This window comes from Capsicum annuum, chromosome 7, assembly GCF_002878395.1.
Source record: "Capsicum annuum cultivar UCD-10X-F1 chromosome 7, UCD10Xv1.1, whole genome shotgun sequence".
Lineage (NCBI taxonomy): Eukaryota > Viridiplantae > Streptophyta > Magnoliopsida > Solanales > Solanaceae > Capsicum > Capsicum annuum.
Window position 1 is genome coordinate 217,950,888 of NC_061117.1, and position 18,419 is coordinate 217,969,306.

The 18,419-nt window shown below is 33.7% G+C and overlaps 1 protein-coding gene across 14 annotated transcripts in view; it reads left to right on the top strand.

The window, feature by feature from the left end:
• Positions 1-11,932, top strand: part of LOC107878543 — a 29,756-nt gene extending 17,824 nt beyond the window's left edge. The window contains exons 2-12 of one of the 14 annotated variants that reach the window (XR_007057875.1): positions 4,972-5,041; positions 5,126-5,192; positions 7,044-7,304; positions 7,753-8,344; positions 8,416-8,660; positions 9,395-9,448; positions 9,528-9,610; positions 9,854-9,946; positions 10,058-10,174; positions 10,270-10,659; positions 11,722-11,932. The gene's annotated coding sequence lies outside the window, so the exon portion shown is untranslated. Of the gene's footprint in view, positions 1-4,971; positions 5,042-5,125; positions 5,193-7,043; positions 7,305-7,752; positions 8,345-8,415; positions 8,661-9,394; positions 9,947-10,057; positions 10,175-10,269; positions 10,660-11,721 lie in introns of all 14 variants that reach the window. The other 13 variants (XR_001676897.2, XR_001676894.2, XR_001676895.2 and 10 more) reach the window with 13 other exon arrangements.
• Positions 11,933-18,419: the final 6,487 nt, after the last annotated feature.

An 18,419-nucleotide genomic window follows, 5' to 3' on the forward strand; every position in this document is an offset into this window, starting at 1 on the left:
AATTACTTTGTGGGGGTTTTATTCTTGTCATGATTCCGTGTTCCGTGTTCCATGTTGTATTACGAATCTGTGTGCTTTCCCCTGCTTTCCTCTGCTTTATATTACTTATGGGTGCCGTATTTATGTTATGTAATCTGCTTCTGTGCTACACTATGTGTTTGTGTGGTATCTCGTGCCTTGAGCCGGGGGTCTATCGGAAACAGCCTTTCTACTTCATCAGAGGTAGAGGTATGGACCGCGTACATCTTACCCCCCCCAGACCCCACTAGGTGGGAATACACTGGGTTTGTTGTTGTTGTTGTATATGTCTTTCTCTAAATCAAGCATTTAAATTGCTCTTATTCTTATGTTTCTAGTGCCCTTACCACAAATAAAGTCCTAATTCACTCACCCTAAAAGAGTTTAGATTTTAGGACGTTCAAGAAGCACTCACACTCAAAAAGGTATTCAATGCATTCAATGAGATACCATAAGCTTGGCCATCATGTAAGTATCCACTAATGTGAGAACAATCAGAATAAAATCAAGTAGGACTTGTTATTGGCTTGTAGTGTTAGCTTAGGGATGGGTAGGATATTCATTTGGGATGTAAGTGACTAATTTCTCAATGCGCACTACACTGTTTTCGTGCTTTTGTTGCGGTTTGATGCCCGATCTTCTTTGTTGTGCTTCTTTGCCCCTTGTTGTGTATTTTCTTTGACTTTGTTTGAATCTTGTGCTAGAGTTTTTCCCTTTTTCTTTTCGATAAAAGTATTTTTTAAAAAAATTAATTTTTTTTATGAAGATTCCCCATCTTTATTGGAGTTTTTGCTCCTTCTTCTTTGAAGTCGTCTTTTATTTTTGTTCTCCTGGGGCTATACGTTCTTTGTCTTTGGCGCCTTTGATCTTGAATCTTCATTCGCAGCTTGTACGTAGTTAGTGCGCTCAATGAGGTAGGCCAAAAGAGAGATAGTGTATATAAGCACTCGAAATGTATAGGCTCAGATGTGGTTATCCAAGGAAAAGGTTTAAGGCTCAAAGGGGGAAGTGCTAGGAATTAATGTCATTCGGTGGATTTTGGAATGCACAATCGGATCAAAGAAGGTCTACAATCCTTTCCCAAACCAAGTGTATCTCAAAATTTTGCCTCAACAAACATTCAAGCGATCAACAGAGCGATGTCTTTTAATTTTCAATCTAAAGCACATGAAACAATGAGGTAAGATTTATTTTAAACCTGACTTAGAGCAAGAAAACTTTACAAGTGCAACTTTAGTATAATTAGAGGTACCATAAGAATCTATAGTTCACAATCAAGTTGGTCCACTCTATCGTATCTCATACTACATTTAATTTTTTTTTTCATATTTTTAAGTATGTTGGTACCAATTATTCGGTCAAGATTTATTTTTTTAGATGAGACCAAACTCAAAAGAAGAGTTGCCTACGTATCTTGTTGAAACAAGAATAAGGTCAAACGTAGTTCAGGAAGCTTAAAATATGAAGCAAGAACTTTTTTTTTTCTAATTTTGAATAAAGAGGATTTTTTTTTCTTTTTTAAATCTCAATAAACACTTTCATTCTTTTCTTTTTTTTCTACTTTGGCTAAGGATTTTTTTTTTGAAGAAGACTAACATTCCTTTTTTTTTAAATTGAAAGAGGATCACCGAACCTAAGAAAGGTTGCCTACGTATCTCACTGAGATGAGAATCAGGTGTGCGTAGTTCGTGCAACTAGGGACAAATTTGATAATTTAGAAAATTATTTTTCTTCTTTTATTGTAAAAGCAAATCTCGCACCTCATTTGGGTTTCAAAAAAGAATAGGTTTTAGAGAGCAATTTTCAGTCTCTCTTACGTTAATGGTTTCTAAAGTCGATCAACATTCGAAACAGCTTGATAGTTAATGCAACTAGTTGCATAGAAAATGGATAGTCTTAAAAGAGGGTACTTTTAGACATTCAAACCTTTGTCGAGCCTCCACTAAGTCAAAAATGCATGTGATGCAAATAAAACAGAATCTAATAGGGATAATTATGTCTAAGATTCGGTTCCACTAGGTTTAACCTGATGGAGGTAGGTGTCTAGACTGGCTATAAAACGAGCGGACAACTCGAGTCAGGCAGGGACAGCTTACCAGTAGCAGTGCTTTCCGGCCTCACCATTGGTCCTTCCCATCCTAAAACATGTATGACTATAGAATCCTTCCCAAGAGCGTTGCCACATCTCTAGTATCTCAAGGCTCGGAGCGTATACCGCATCTCCGAATATAAAGTATCTCAGAAGACTCAGATGGGTATGCGAGAGAAGACAATTTATATTGCAATTCAAATAATATCAACCCAGTTAAACATGTAGGCAAATAACTCATTTAGGCCAACAATATACAATATCAAAATTAAAAGAAGCCAAACAAGTCAATATATAAGCTCGAATTCTGGTTATCCCCAGTGGAGTCGCCATCTGTCACACCTCTATTTTTACCGCATTCGACCCCGCTAGAAAAGTTGGTTCTGGAGAAAATGAGTTTTTCCAATTAAAGTGACGTTTTGAATAGGGATTATTTTATTTACAGAGTCACCACTCGAAATTGAGTTTGGGTGTTCCAAGTCACCTTATTGAATCCCTTTTCAAAAGAAAATGACTCTTTATTTTTGATCTCCGAACTAGAAATCCGGATAAGAAATTTTGTTGACCGAGGGGAAGGTGTTAGGCACCCCTCGAGTTCCATGGTTCTAGCACGTTCGCTTTCATGACTTACGTCTGGCTTAAATTAATCTCTTGGATACATAATATTTGTTAACCTAAAAGTTACTTACATCCTACTTTGAATTTATTTTAAATTCTTTAATTATATTAATGTGTGGCTTGCCAGTAGCAGTACTTTCTGGTTATACCACAAGTTTTGATACATTTCTCGCGCCTTTGAGGCCTTTATGGATCGTCCCATTTTTTCAAGTCAAGATAAGCACCTAACAGGTTTAGAATCTACCCAACCCAGTTGAAACGACTTCAAATGATATATTAAATTATAACGAATTGTCGGTAGCAGAGCTTTCCCACTTCATCATTAACTTTCACTCATATTAAACGTTTTAAATTTTCTTTCGGTCAAGAAACGGAACTTATTCTTTTAATAATTATTCTCTCACTTACATACTTTTATAATTTCTTAAACCAACTATATTTGTCTATTATTATTATCGACCTAATCATACTCCTAATGATTCAATTAGATTACAAAGTAATGAAAATCTCAAGAATAAAATCCGAGTTCATTCGTCATAAATTTCATATATTCATCACCCAATTTATACGATAAATATTATCAAGGTAACACAAAATTTAAATAAATACATGCAATAAAATAATAAGGAAAATTGAATGAAATATTATAAAAAAAAAAATAGCAGAGACAAATTTAAAGGACCACTAATTTAATAAATTATTCGTAAATACATTTGGAATTTCATCTATACCATATTACTGTATTTTCCCTTTTCTTTCTTTCTCTTCCCCTTTTTTTTTAAATCTTGTCTTTCTTTTTTTCTAATCTCTCTCCCCCAGGTCTCTTTTCGTTCCACCCCACTTTCTTTAACCCCTTTTTGTGTTCTGTGTTTCAACCCTTTTTTTTCCTAATGATTTCCTCTTCTCATTTTACAATCTGAGTGCGAGCGTTGTGCGTTTTTTTTTTCTTTTTCTAATTAAAACTTCTTTTTTCTTTTTGTTGCATGCATGCATGCATGAGTCATAACTTATAGTTTATAACACAGCTACGTCGATTGCATATCAATTGAATGTGATGTTATAAGACAAAATCTAGCACATACATCTAACACATTGATGTTATCTTAAAGATTAATCACTATAGGAGAAAATAAATCCAATAACTAACCCAAGATAAGAAGCACTCGCCATCTTATATGTATTGCAAAAAATAATACAGAAACATTTAGAAAAAAAATAAAATAAAAATCTCACCCAAACTTCAATTAATTGCATAACGTATAATACAACATCTAACGAATTATTCAAAGCAAGGTGATAATTGGATTTTATGCATGTCATTATACCCAACAACTTACTTTAAATTATCCACATAAAAAGGAAATATGCCTTATATTGAAACATCGTATATAAAAATGAACAACTTCGTAACATGAGAATCAAATCTCGCATAATCACGATGTTACATTGTACAAAGAAGAATTGAGGTTTACCTCTTGAAAAGATAACTCACAAACAAAGTCAATGTAATTTACTGATTTAGGGGTACTACAAGAAATCTGGTTTTTAGTTGCGACAATTAGTGGCGAGTCAATATGTTGCTGCAAAAACATAGTATTTAGTGGTGACATTTATTATCGCTGCAATACATTATCTTTTAGCGTCGGATAATTTTTGTCGCCTCTAATAGTTGTCACTATAATAAAAATTTCAGTTTCCGCTAATAATAAAATTTTCGCTCCATTTTTTTAGTGACGACTAATAAAATGTCGCCTCTGAATTAATTTTGTGGCGACAACGTCGCCACTAAAAGTAAATTATTTTATTTTTAAAAATTTTAATAATAGGAAGCTTCTGGTATGTATATAATTAAGGACTTTTTAGATAATTAGAAAAGAAAGAAGAGTTCATTTCTCTTTCATAGTCCCTTTCTCTGCTAAAGCTCAAGCTGCTCTTTCATCGTCTCTCTCTGCTGAAAGTCAAGCTAGCTTTGCTCAACCTTCATCGTCTTTCAAGAAAGATCTCAAACCCATTGAAGAAACAAAATTCTCTAAATGGGTTAGCTGAAATTTGTTAGGTTTGTTGGTTAAAACTTTTCTCAAATCTCAAATTTCCTAAATGAGTTAGCTTAATTTGTTAGATGAAATGCCTAAAAAATTTCCTGTTTACTGAAATAGGGTTTTCTAAAGTTATTTCTTAAATTGATTTGTTGGCGTATAGGCATTTTTTATTTTCACATGCATTTCTATTAACTCAATTTTTTACAGGAACAGGGTATCTCTTTGCTAAATTTTTTTATTTTTTCTCAAATAAGGTTTTCAAAGTTGGTGCTCCAAGGTATGTGGTCAAAACCCTTTTCGGTATATATGTAATTTTTTAGATTACATGTGCAATTTCTTTAATCTATTTGAAAATCTGTAGGAACAGAATTTTGTAAGGTCGAAGGGCGAAGGAATCGAGTTCAAAATTCTTGAGGTTAGAGATGAAGGTACAATTTATGTTTTTCACTAATTCATTTTTTGTATTTTGTTATTTTTTGATTTTAAAAATTGTCAGCGAGTTATTGTTATCTTTATTTTTGTAAGTTGAAAGTTCATTTTTGAATTTCTAGACCTTTTGGTATTGTTGCAGAGAAAATTTTATAGTTTAATGTTTAATAGGTTACTAGGCTTGCAGTACAGGGATGAGGAGGCAAAAATTGGTGTGACAATTAGTGTAGTGAATGAGGATATTAGTGTTGTAGTTAGAGTTACACTGAAAGCCATAGAAGTTCTTGTCTAAGGGACCGTTCCCCCAACATGGGATTTGTGTTATCTTTGCCCACCCAATTTTGCAGTCTTTGTTATAGATGAGTAATCTTGACTATAAGTACAAAGAAGTCGAGATACAATTGCTTCTCTTCTCGCAGTTTGTCTTACAACATCGATAGGATTTACATCCATGATACTGTCTTCATTCTCTCATTTTACCCAAGTCTCAAATTCTTTCTTTTGTCATCCATGCCGTAATGGTAGTGCATCTGACTCCAGATCAGAAGGTTGTGTTGTATATTTGATTGACCAGTTACAGTGTCTTTGTATGGTTGAAAATAATTTTTTTGAATAAAATCTGTATTAAGTTATCAATGAGGATAACAAGTGACGTGATCTTCACAAATCACCTTAAAATAAGCAGTGATTATGAATGCTTCTTTTTGGAAAATCTACATCACTGTGTGGAGAAATCTTACGTACTCGTGTCTTGGGGGGCGACCTGGGATAGCATTCATTTGCAAACATTGTCTGCAACCATGACATGTTGGTTTCTTTCTCTTTCATGTTCATAAAAAAGCAAAATCTGAGCCTTGAATTTTCCAAGAATGATAAATATGCCTCATTATTCTCTAAGGATGATAGATCCATATTAATAACTTTAATAATTTCATACATATGACTAAAAAATATTATAGAGAAGAAGACTGATATTTAATTAGAAAATTAATTAACAGAAGAAAACATAGGTACTGTTGGGAGTTGACTTCACAGGTTGTGTGCTTAGAAGTGAATCTTAAGAGTTTGAGAGTCCTCTATTTCTCAAAGACTGCGTTGGCAAAGCAACAACAGAACCATATAACAATGGAATGAAAAGAAAATAATAGGGCTGTGATGATTGGTTGTTATTAAGAAATAGAACCTGGCATTGTTGTTTCAGGCTTGTATCTTGGTGGGGCAACTCATATTATCGGGTTTGCAGTCATGGCAGTGTCAGAAAACTCATTGCCTGGGTTAATAACTTATCCGAGCCTCAAGTATTTTGCTATGACCAAATACATTGACGACCCTTCAAACTTGCTGATCATTTTTTAGGAGGTCTATATATCATGACTCTAGGTTTGGTGGAGGTTGAGGTAGTTGCCTTTGGTTCAAAGGTTGGGGGCACAATCCCTAAGATTAAAACATCTATGGCTTCCTGTGCATCACACCAGTATTTTTCTCACCATCCCTGTACTGCTAGCCTAATCTCTCCACTAATTTGCTCGTACTCTTCAAAATGTTAATGAGTACATATTTGATTCTTTTTCCCCTACACCTGCGTATGGGAAACTATAATAATTTAAAATCACATTGCTTACTTCATTTTTTAGTTTATCCAGAACATTACTTTAGTGATTAGTTTCTATTTGTTTGACTATTACTGTATCATATGCTCTATTTAAATCAGCTTGTATGGTTTGTGAGCTTTACCAAAATTGTGATGTGTGTTCGGTTGACTAGTTACGGTGTCTTTGTATGGTTGAAAATGATAGGGCTGTGATGATTGATTGTTATTGAGAATCTGGAACCTGGCATTGTTGTTTCAGGACTGTATCTTGGCGGGGCAGCCCGTATTCTCGAGTTTTCAGCCATGGTAGTGTCAAAGAACTCATTGCTTGAGTTAATCACTTATCTGAGCCTCAAATCGTTTTGCTATGACCGAATACGTTGACGGCCCCTCAAACTCGCTGGTCATTTTTTATAGGGTCTATAGATCATGACTCTAGCTTTGGTGGAGGTTGAGGCAGTTACATTTGGTTCAAAAGTTGGGGGCACGATCTCTGAGACTAGAACTTCTATGCATTCTGGTAAATTCTAACTACATCACTGATATCCCCATTCACTACACTACAATTGTCACACCAGTATTTTTTCTGATCATCCCTGTACTGCTAGCCTAATCACTACACTAACTTGATTGTACTCTTCAAAATGTTAATGAATGCATGTTTGATTCTTTTCCCCTCGCACCTGCGTATAGGAAACTATAATAATTTAAAATCATATTGTATACTTTATTTTTTAGTTTGGCCAGAACATTCATTTGTGATAAGTTTCTATTTGTTATTACTTTATCATATTCTCTATGGAAATCATCTTCCATGGTTTGTGAGCTCCACTAAATTGTGATGTGTGTTCGGTTGACTAGTTACGGTGTCTTTGTATGATTGAAAATGCTTTTTCTAGATAAAATTTGTATTAAGTTATCAATGAGGATAACAAGTGACGTGATGTTCATAAATTGCCTTAAAATAGGTTGTGATGATGAATGCTGCTTTCTGGAAAGTCTACATAACTGTGTGGAGAAATCTTACTCGTGTCTTGGGGGGCAACCTGGTATAACATTCATTTGTAAACATTGTCTGCAACATGACATGTTGGTTTCTTTCTCTTTCATGTTCATAAAAAAGCAAAATCTGAGCCTTGAATTTTCCAAGAATGATAAATATGCGTCCTTATTCTCTAAGGATGATAGATCCACATTAATAACTTCAAGAATTTTAGACATATGACTAAAAAATATTATGAAGAAGAAGACCAATGTTAAATTAGAAAATGAGAGGAACGGGACGAGGTAGAAGTGGAAGAGAAGGTGCGGGACGTGGACGCGGCCGTGGCAGTTTTCCAGAACATTTTAGTTCTGATACAATATCTCAACCACAAATACAACCAATAGGATTTGTTGGGACTTGTTTAGATACTGGACAATCATCTAATCCAAGCAAAGGACCTCTACAAACACAGCAAATGCAAACAGGCCCTATCCAAAGGACATCCGTAGAGACACAATCACCAAGAAATCTAGATGAAAGTGTACACCTTAGTGTAGAGGCTAACACTGGTGCAGGTTAGTTCACTTTATTGGGTTAATCTAAATATACATTTTATTTTATAATAATATATTCTTTTGGTTTGCAGTTTCCCACATCAATAAAAAGAAAGGGAGAGGGAAATACAAATCCAAAACTGTGGATTTTAAGTTTAAACATGGAGGAAAAATTAAAATAATGATTCCAGATGACATTGATAGACCCGTGGGTTCTGGAGCTAAAGACATTATCAGTTACTGTGGTTGGATCATGAGAACCACTGTCTCATTTCGAGTTGGAATTTGGTAGAAGATAGTTCTAAAACATGGAGAAGCAATGTGGTATAGGGTCAAGGTAATGACTCTTAATATTGTATTGGTTTCTTTCTCTTGTTTGGCTATTACTGTATCATATTCTCTATGGAAAACATCTTATATGTTCTGTGAGCTTTAGTAAATAGAGTTATGTGTTCGGTTGACTTGTTACGGTGTCTTTGTATGATTGAAAATACTTTTTCTATTGTCTACAACCATGACATGTTGGTTTCTTTCTCTTTTATGTTCATAAAAAAAAGCAAAATCTGAGCTTGGAAAGCATCTTACTTGACTGTTACTGTATCAAATTCTATATGGAAAACATCTTACATGGTCTGTGAGCTTTAGTAAACTGTGTTGTGTGTTCGATTGACTAGTTAACGTGTCTTTGTATGATTGAAATTTTTTTTCTGGATAAAATCTCTATTTAGTTATCAATGAGGATAACAAGTCACGGGATCTTCACAAATTGCCAAAAAATGGGCTGTGATGATGAATGCTTCTTTTCGTGCAATCTACATTACTGTGTGGAGAAATATTACCCGTATCTTACGGGGGCGACCTGGTATAGCATTTGCAAACCTTAATTGTCTGCAGCCATGACATGTTGGTTTCTTTCTCTTTTATGTTAACAAAAAACAGAATCTGAGCTTGGAAGTTGACTTCTAAGGTTATGTTCTTGGAAGTGAATCTTGCAGACCAAACAGTATTTTAATATTATTCTTTAACGCCAAATAGTATTTCTCAGTTTCTGTTTGTTTAACAAATGTGCAGGATAAATTTGAAGTTAGAAATGAGCTGCTAGAGCATAAGTTGCAAGGTTTTGTGGTAAGCACTATGCAACTACTTTTTAGAGCAGGAAAAGCTCGATTACATGTTATCTACTCTAGATATAGCAATGATAAAGATATATTGTCATATCGTCTGGAGGATGTTGAGTTGGATGACTGGAAGCACTTAGTGGAACATTTTGGCAGTGATAAATTCAAGGTAATGAACACATAATTGAAATTTGGTTTGAGAAAATATAGGTTTGTACCTTCAAATATAACTGCTATACACCTTCAAACCTAGATGTTTTTCTTATCACATCAAGTTTTGTTAACGGCAAGCCAAGTAATAGCACCTTTTTTACAGTTTCTTAGACTAGCGTATTTCAAATGCAGAATGGTGAACCTGCAACTTGATGTTTCTATCTTATAGCCTGACTTCTATCTGTTCACGTAAGTGCAGGTCGTCAGCGAGAGAAACAAAAGAAATCGAGAAAAACAAATAGCTAAACATTGTTGTGGTTCAAGATCATTTGCAGAAGTAGAGGAATCTACGGTTAAGATACATCATATTTGTCCCTTATTATTACATATACTTCTTTGATATTTATATAATTCTATATAATTTTTTGGTTATGTAAACATATTTTTCCTTTTGATATTGTAGAGAAATCCTTTAACAGGAGAAAAAGATACACCAGATAAAATCTGGGAGATCCAACACACACGTAAGAATGTTAATGGAGAACGTGTATGGCTGGATCCTCAATCTAAATAGATTCATGTAATTTTCTGAAATCACTACTATATTACCTTTTTGATGTACTATAAGTTACTCTCAATATATTAACCAATGGTTGTAAATGGTTATCATTATAGGGACAACTCCAGCAACTTGTTGTTGAACAACAGTCCGAAGAGATCGAGCTTCGCATGACCGGAGATGAGATTTTATCTTCAGTTCTTGGTGAGAGATCGGGATATGTTTGAGAAAAAGGACATGGTAAGAAGCCTCCTAAAAAGAATCAAACACAACAGGCAAACATAGAGGCTAGCGTGTCTTCAGCGGTAGAAAGTATGCGTCATGAGATGCAACTTGACATGGAAAGAAAGTTGCAAGAAGAGCGTGAACAAATGGCTACCGATTTGAAAAGAGATATGGATCAGGATTTGCAAAAGAAACTGAAAGAGGAGCGTGAACACATGAAAGGAGAAGTAGAAAAAATATTTTAATAAAAAATAGCTGCTCTCATGGCTGGAATGCATCAGGTACTTTCTTGTCCAACTCATTGTCCAGAAAAGAACCATCAGCACTTTGACATTCTTTTTTCTGCAAGTCACAAATACAAATTCATTATTTACAAATGAAAATGTGAAAATAGGCTAAGGACAATGAAATTCTGGAAATATTACCAAAGAAAGAAAACAAAGGATGATTGGTTGTCAGTGTAATTTCCTGTGATTGGTGCTTTGTAGTAAAACTAGCCATCGACATTCTTTTTAGCTTTGTTTCTTGCTTCTTTTACTCTCTTTGGTGATTGTTTGTCAGTGTAATTCTATCCACTCCCCTTAGATCTCTTGAATGTAATAATCTGTCTATCTTATATGATGGTATGAATATATTGATCCACCCTATCATTTTCCCTCTTATTATTGAGATAATTTTCTGAAAGCTAGTTCAAGTGGGGATACATTTGCATGGTATTTCTAGAATCTTTGTCAAACTATGAAATTGCTTAAAGCTTGAGATTTGCATCGGAAAAGATCAAATTAAAAAAAAAAATATACAGAAGGTATAGGATTTTCTTGTTAAGATGTATAGGTTATAGAAACTGTTGAAAAAGCATATCTTTTGCTTGTTAAGATGTATAGGTTATAGAACCTATTGAAAAAGTATATCATGGACTTGTTTTCCTTTGGATTTGATGGGTCAAATTGGTCTGACCACTAAGAGCTAGGGTGTATAATGCTGTGTAGGGAAGAGCAGCAGGTTTGTCTGAATTGGAATGTATTGACTAATTGCTAGCTACAGGTTTGTTTGAATTTGGAAGTACCATTTTTTGGTCTAAAAAGTTTACAATCTATTGAGATATTAGATTGGAAATTGATCTATTGAGATATTATATTAGAAGTACCATTTTCTGGTCTAAAAAGTTTACAAGATTTACGTACACTTTAATCTTTTCAAGGGTGTTGTTGGAATTAATCATTTCAGGGGAGAATTTGTCACCTCGTTAATGAAATCTTCACCACTGCCTTTTAGTTCATTCAGTATATGTATGCATTTTTTTTTCTATAATCATAAAGTGACTTAGTGTGTTTTAATGGCAGGGGCGTTCTTAAACAAGAGCATGAAGGCGTAGAATACATGTTAGATTTTTGATCATATGTATGAATATGATAAAACTGAAGTACTATATATATCATTATTAATGTATGTATCGTTGATTTCTTAGTAATTGAAGTACTTGTAATATTTAGTCGGAGAATAATTTTGTAAAATGCTATGGGATACTTTTAATAGCTAATATTATATGTAGTTCTTAAATTTGTTGTCAATTTTGTCTAATGTAGTTATTGAATAAATTCAATTCTTTGGTTGATGAAAATAATATTTTTATTTGAGCACAAAATTTAATCTAGTGGCAAAATGAGACTTGCCACTAATGATTAAGTAGATATGTGGCAATGATTTTGCTATTATAAGTTTATTTTTAGCAACAAGATATAAGAGTCGCCACTAATATTTAAAGATATAGGAGCGACATGGATTGCTACTAATATAAATATGTGGTCACTAGTGATACTAATTTTATGGCAACAAAGGTTGCTGCTAATAAAAAATTTTTGCGGCGAGGAAAAAGTCATCACTGATGATGGTGATTTTGTAGCGAGAAATAAGTCGTCACAGTTAATAGCAAGGGTTTTCAAGCGAGAAATGAGTCATCACAAATAATGGTGATTTTATGGCAAGTAATAAGTCGTCCCGGATAATAGATAGGTTTTTGTGGCGAGAAATAAGTCGTCACAGATGATTGAGATTTTGTGGCGAGAAATATGTCGTCGCAGATGATGGTGAATTTGCAGTGGTAAAGTCGCTGCTAATTCTTGTATATCAGTGGCGACCTAACCAATATGTGTTTTGTCAAAATACAATTTGTAGCGAAATTGTCTACCTTTTGTGGCGATAATACTCGCCACAAATACTTTTCTATTGTGGTGACGTTACTTTGTCGTTGCAAATAGCCTTTAGTTTTGGAAGTACTACCAACGCCATATTTGTCGCAACCAAAAGTCTTTAGTGGCGACATTTCATCCTTTAGTGGCGACTTTTTTCGCCACTAAAAATTAGATTTCTTGTAGTGGAGCCACGGCCATGAAACCGTGAATGAAAACCTTGAAACTTTCACTTTTCCTCTCTCGTGAACTTTGTTTTTCCTTTTTTTTTTTCTTTCTATGGCTTGATGTTTTTCAATATTGTTGTCTTCTCTTGTAGCCCTTCTCACTGTCCGTGTATGTGTAATATATATAGTGTTGTGTGAGGGCGTTGTGTTACGTGTGTGTGCATGGAGGAGAGGATTGTGGGAAAATGGGGTAATGGGTGTAGGTTATGGGAATGGGTGGTTTAGGATAAAATTTTCCTTTTTTTTTTTTTTTCTTTTTTTCCTTTTAATTAGTATTTTAAATAAAATAAAAAATGATAAAATCTATTCAAAACTTATAAAATACAAAATAAGTTAACAAGCTAGTCTTAGAAATATGATTAAGAAATATTAATATCACTAAATTCTTTATTAAAAGTTGAAAGAAGAAAACAAATATAATTTAGAATTTTTTTTTCTAAAAATAAATAAATAAATAAATAAATCAACAATAAAATAAAAACTTAGTTAAAAATGTGACTCTATTTTTGTAATTTTCAAAACTTTTAAACAAACCATGTAAAATAAGATTAACTTAAAATATCTAATTTAGACCTAAAAAAAATAAAAATAAATTGAACACTAAAATGACATAAAAACATTAGGTTTGGTCAAAAATTAGGTGTTTACATACCTCATTTGAGCTTTAGTCTTATTTTTTTTCATACTCCTCTTTTGGAATCAAGATAGAGTCAGCAAAGCTCAAAAGAAAAGTGTCGAGCAAAAGACTTGAGTCAGAAAAGTTTTAAAAAAAAGTGAAGAAAATGTGGCAAAAAGAAATAAAAAAGAAAAAGAGTCAATAACAATTGAAAAAAATAGAATTAAGCAAAAGAACAAGTTATCGAAACTACGTGTGACCTGATTCTCCCCTCTCGAGGGTGAGATACGTAGGCTACCCTACTCTGGGCTCGGTCCAACCAAATACACAATTTAGAATTACTCAGTTAAAAAAACTGGAGCATGGGTTAGTTTTCATTGTTTGAGTTGATTCCAAAAGTTATAAGTCCCACCCCACTTTAAGTATTGTTTAAGCCCCATCCCATCCTTTATTTCTAACTTTATCCAAAAGCCAAGTTACAATCAAAGAAAGACCTTCAGATCAATTTTTGAGAGTGTTAAGGCTACGGATACAATGCATATGATACCACATTTTGGGAACTATTTGTCTTCCTCAGCATAAGGAGTTAGGAGAGAAATAAAAATGAGAGAGTCTTATTGATTAAAATCCTCACGGGCACCGTAAGACAATGGTGAGTTGAGGAAAATAAAATGATAGAGTCTTATTGGTGAAAATACTCACGGGCACCGTAAGACGATTGTGAATTGAAAAAATGAGAATAAAAGAGTCTCATTGGTGAAAATCCTCACAAACACCATAGGGCAATGATGAGTTGAGAGAAAGAAAATGAGAAAGACTTGTTGGCGAAAACCCTTCAACAAGTCACTAGCTGAATGGGATCTATAAGTATAATTGACCTAGGGAACAACTCATTTTCAGGGTCATTAACTCAACAACAATTAGGGGAAAGTTTAGATGAAAAGATCAGGCAGCCTAATCCAAAAATGCATGGCATAATCATTAGAGTTGACTGTCATTTTTAGATGAATTTTTTATTTCTTTGTTTCAAATGGGGACATTCATTTTCCTTTTATTTCTTCTTTATATCTTTGTTTTCATGAGTTAGTTATTCAAAAAAAAATTATCATTGTCATTTTTCTCGTATCTTTGAGTCAAGTCCGTGTCATAACAAGTGAGAAAAGATTTCAAAACTGGCTACCAGCTTCTTCAATTGCACAAATCAAGACAAAAAGCCAACACATGAAAGAGACATGATTGTGAGTCGAAATAAGGCATGCAGAAAGTTTTGTCAACAGTCGAGTCTGGGAATTCATGAAAATACCAAGGTTCAAAGGGTTTATTTGAGGAGCATGGCAAAGCAGAGATACTGTGTTTGTTTTAGATTCACTTCTAATAATCTGAGTTTTGGTCAATGATGCAGCAAGTCAGTGACAGATGCTAATGTTTGGAAGCAAGGTTAAATGTGACAAGGGCAAGTGTCATTTCCACGGAAGCTAAAGCCACAAACCTGCCACCATGTTTTTGAACTCGCAAGTTTCCTTTGATGAAACAGGAAATATGTTACCTTCAAATCAAGGACTTCCGAGCATAAATATCAAGGGATGCAATGCCTCATTTCCACAAATGCAGGAAATAATATTGCTGCACAGGTTTGATAATCAAATTATGGTAAAAATTCATCATCCTATATCCCTCGGAGGCATACTTCTTTGTCTAGGTATTTCAGTTTTCAATTGCTAGGTGATATACTTCTTAAATTGAATCTTGATTCCTAGAAAACGTACCTTTTAGTAGAGTCATTCCCCTTGATTCCTATAAGACGTACCTTTTAGTCGAGTCATTTCCCTTGATTTCTATAAAACGTACCTTTTAGTAAAATCATTCCCCTTGATTCGTATAAGATGTACCTTTTAGTCGAGTCATTCCCCTTGATTCGTATAAGACGTACCTTTTATTCAAGTATTCCCCTTAATTTCTAGAAGATGTAGATGTACTTTCTAGTTGAGTCATTTCATTTAATCCCTAGGAGACGCACTTCCTCGTCTGGGTAATTTGAATTTCACTTGATTAGGTGACGTACTTCCTAACTTGAACCTGCACTCCTAGAAGACGCACTTTCTAGTTGAATCATTTCATTTATCCCCTAGGAGACGCACTTTCTTGTTTGGGTAATTTGAGTTTCATGTGTTGGGAGATGCACTTTCTAATTTTGGTCATTAATTTTACTCTGAAGAGACACATTTCTTTAACAAGGCCTTGATTCACCCTTTTTACTGTAATTTTCAAAAGTTGTGATCTAATGAAACTCACACAATTTTCTAGTACAAACTGGGGCAAAAATTTTATTTGTGTTTATTGAATTTTTATTTTTGCTCAGGACCTTCCTGGATAATGGAACTTTTCTTTTCTCGTTCACCTTTTATTTTTAGTTCAGAAGCTCGCCTGAAGAACATGGTGAAGAAATAACAAATCAGGAGCCCGCCTGAAGAAGAGGGTGAAGAAATAGCAAGTCAGAAGCCCACCTGAAGAACAGGGTGAAGAAAGAGCAGATCAGGAGCCCTCCTGAAGAATAGGGTGAACATTATCAGTTGCAAGTTCAGGAGCCTACCTGAAGAATAGGGTGAAGATTGTCAAGTTCAATTCAGAGGAAAGTTTGAAGAATAAATCAATTATCAAGTTCCTCTGTAATGACAAAAGCCAATGAGAAGAAACATTTCGTGTTTTAAGTTCAACTCAGAATAACGACTATCTCACCATTTGAGAAGTCATGAAGATTCAAGAAAAGATTCCAGAAAAGCAACATAGATAGGATTTTTTCCTTGTATCTTCATTTTATTTTTTGTTAGTCATTTGGATGTAAAAAGCAGAAGTCGTGAACCGGAAATTCAACGGAACCTCACTCGACCTCTAACTCATTCTCTCACCATTTTACCTTTCAACTACACATGATCTGATTACTTTATAACCTGGGATACGTAGGTGGTTCAAAACTAGGACTCAATCACATTTTTTTATTTTCTTTTATCCTCACTTTTAGAATAATTGGAGGATCGAAAATCACCTCTTTGTCTACTTCTTTGTATGAAAACTCTTCGAGATTTCACACAAAGAGGGGCAAAATGTAGACACATAATTTTTGACCCTCCTCGAGTTTAATATATTTTTTTTCGATATTAAATATTTATATTTTCGTTCAATATTTATTTTTACTCTTATGTTAATGTCTATACTCAAAGATGGGCTGAGCTCCAATATTTGATTTTTTTTTATTGTTCGATATTCGTATTGAAGACTCAATAGCGAATTAATATGCATTATAGGCCCTTTTTCCCTTAGAATTTCTTTTCTCTTCCTTGTAAGAGTCAGGGGAGTGAAGATAACATTTGTGGATTGCTTTTGACACTATTTATCACAAAGTTTCACTTGTGAAATTAGCTAGAAAACAGTTATTTTTGAATTTTACATCGAATGGAAGATGTTACTTTACAATGGGCATTGCAGATCCAAGTTTATTTCATCCCTACACGTCCAAGGATATTTGAACCAAAAACTATTTTTAAAATTGTTCTATACAACATGGTCAAATTTTACATACATGATCAACATATTCTAAAGCAACGATCAATGCGATAGATTTTTCAATTTTCGATTTGTCAATATTTGTAACCGAAATAGAACTACTACAAATGATTTCCATTTGGTTCCATTTTCTTTGTATTTGGTTCGTTTTTTAGCTTTGATAAAAAGATGATCAAGAAAATTCGCCAAAAGCAACAATCTCAGTAAGGTAAAGGTCTAAATATCAAGAATGGAATAGTGATATAGAAATACTTTTATTTACTATTTTAGGTTATCAATATTTAGTTGTTAGGTCCATCATTCAGTTGTTCAGTGACAAAAATTAAACGATCATCATCTCTAATCAACTCAAAGTTATCAATTTCAGCCCAATCTTTGGTCATAATTTTGGGCTGCTTGATCCCATATATTTTGTAACCAATATGTAGCAGCTCTTGAAAGCTATGTGTAAGTAATACAATTTCCCCTATAGTATCTCTCTTCTTTGGACAACTTACAGTAACTCTTGTAGCAAGGTTTGACATGTTGTGATCCGTCTGTTCTTTCATCTCCTTGAAATTCCGTGGAAAAGAAAATTGTCGGTTTAGACTCGCTTTAGCTTTGATGAGTTTAAGTTATATACACTGTCAATGTAAAAAAATATATTAAGCGATTAGGTTACCAAAAGATATGTACAAACTTGTTACTTGCTACAACAGGAAAACATGATCTTATAGGGTAAAGAATTCCTTACACTAATAGTATATATTAACGAATGAAGGATGAAATTAAAACACACTTAAAGTTTTTCTGTTTTTTGAATTTCTTTTTACCTAAACTATCAGGCGTTCGAGTTCTCTACTTATGCTATGAGCAACTATTTATCAAAACACACCTCAATTATTAATCGTTTGAGTTCCATACTTGAATTTTCAGGTAGAAAAGCGAACAAGTAATAGTTCAAATATGAAACTCAAAATACAAAAATACTTTAGGTTTGTTTTTGACCACCATTAACTTTGAATGAATAAAGTACTCAAGGGCTAAGGTAATTTACTCACAAATTGTTTAGTGCTACTTGTTCCATGGATCACCAAATTTGTTTCGGATCAAATATGACGTCAAACCATGTATTTTGTCCAAAACTTCAAATATCAAAAATGTAATGATTCAAAATACAATCTAACAAGAAAATAATATCAAAAATTATAAAATATGAAATTGTAAAAGGAGAAATACAAGCAAATGAATGAATCTTCAGATTAAAAAAAAAATTAAAGGGAGAAAAGAATTGATGATGATTTTGATAATTGATGAAATTGGCGAGTGCAACCGCCATGAAAGGACCAAGTTAGTTGACATGTTTCAAATATAGTGAATATGAAAGTTGAAAAGTGTTTCCTCCTATTGAAAAAAACACGAAAAATTGATACAATATCGAAATTAATCTTGTATTGCTCTGATACCAT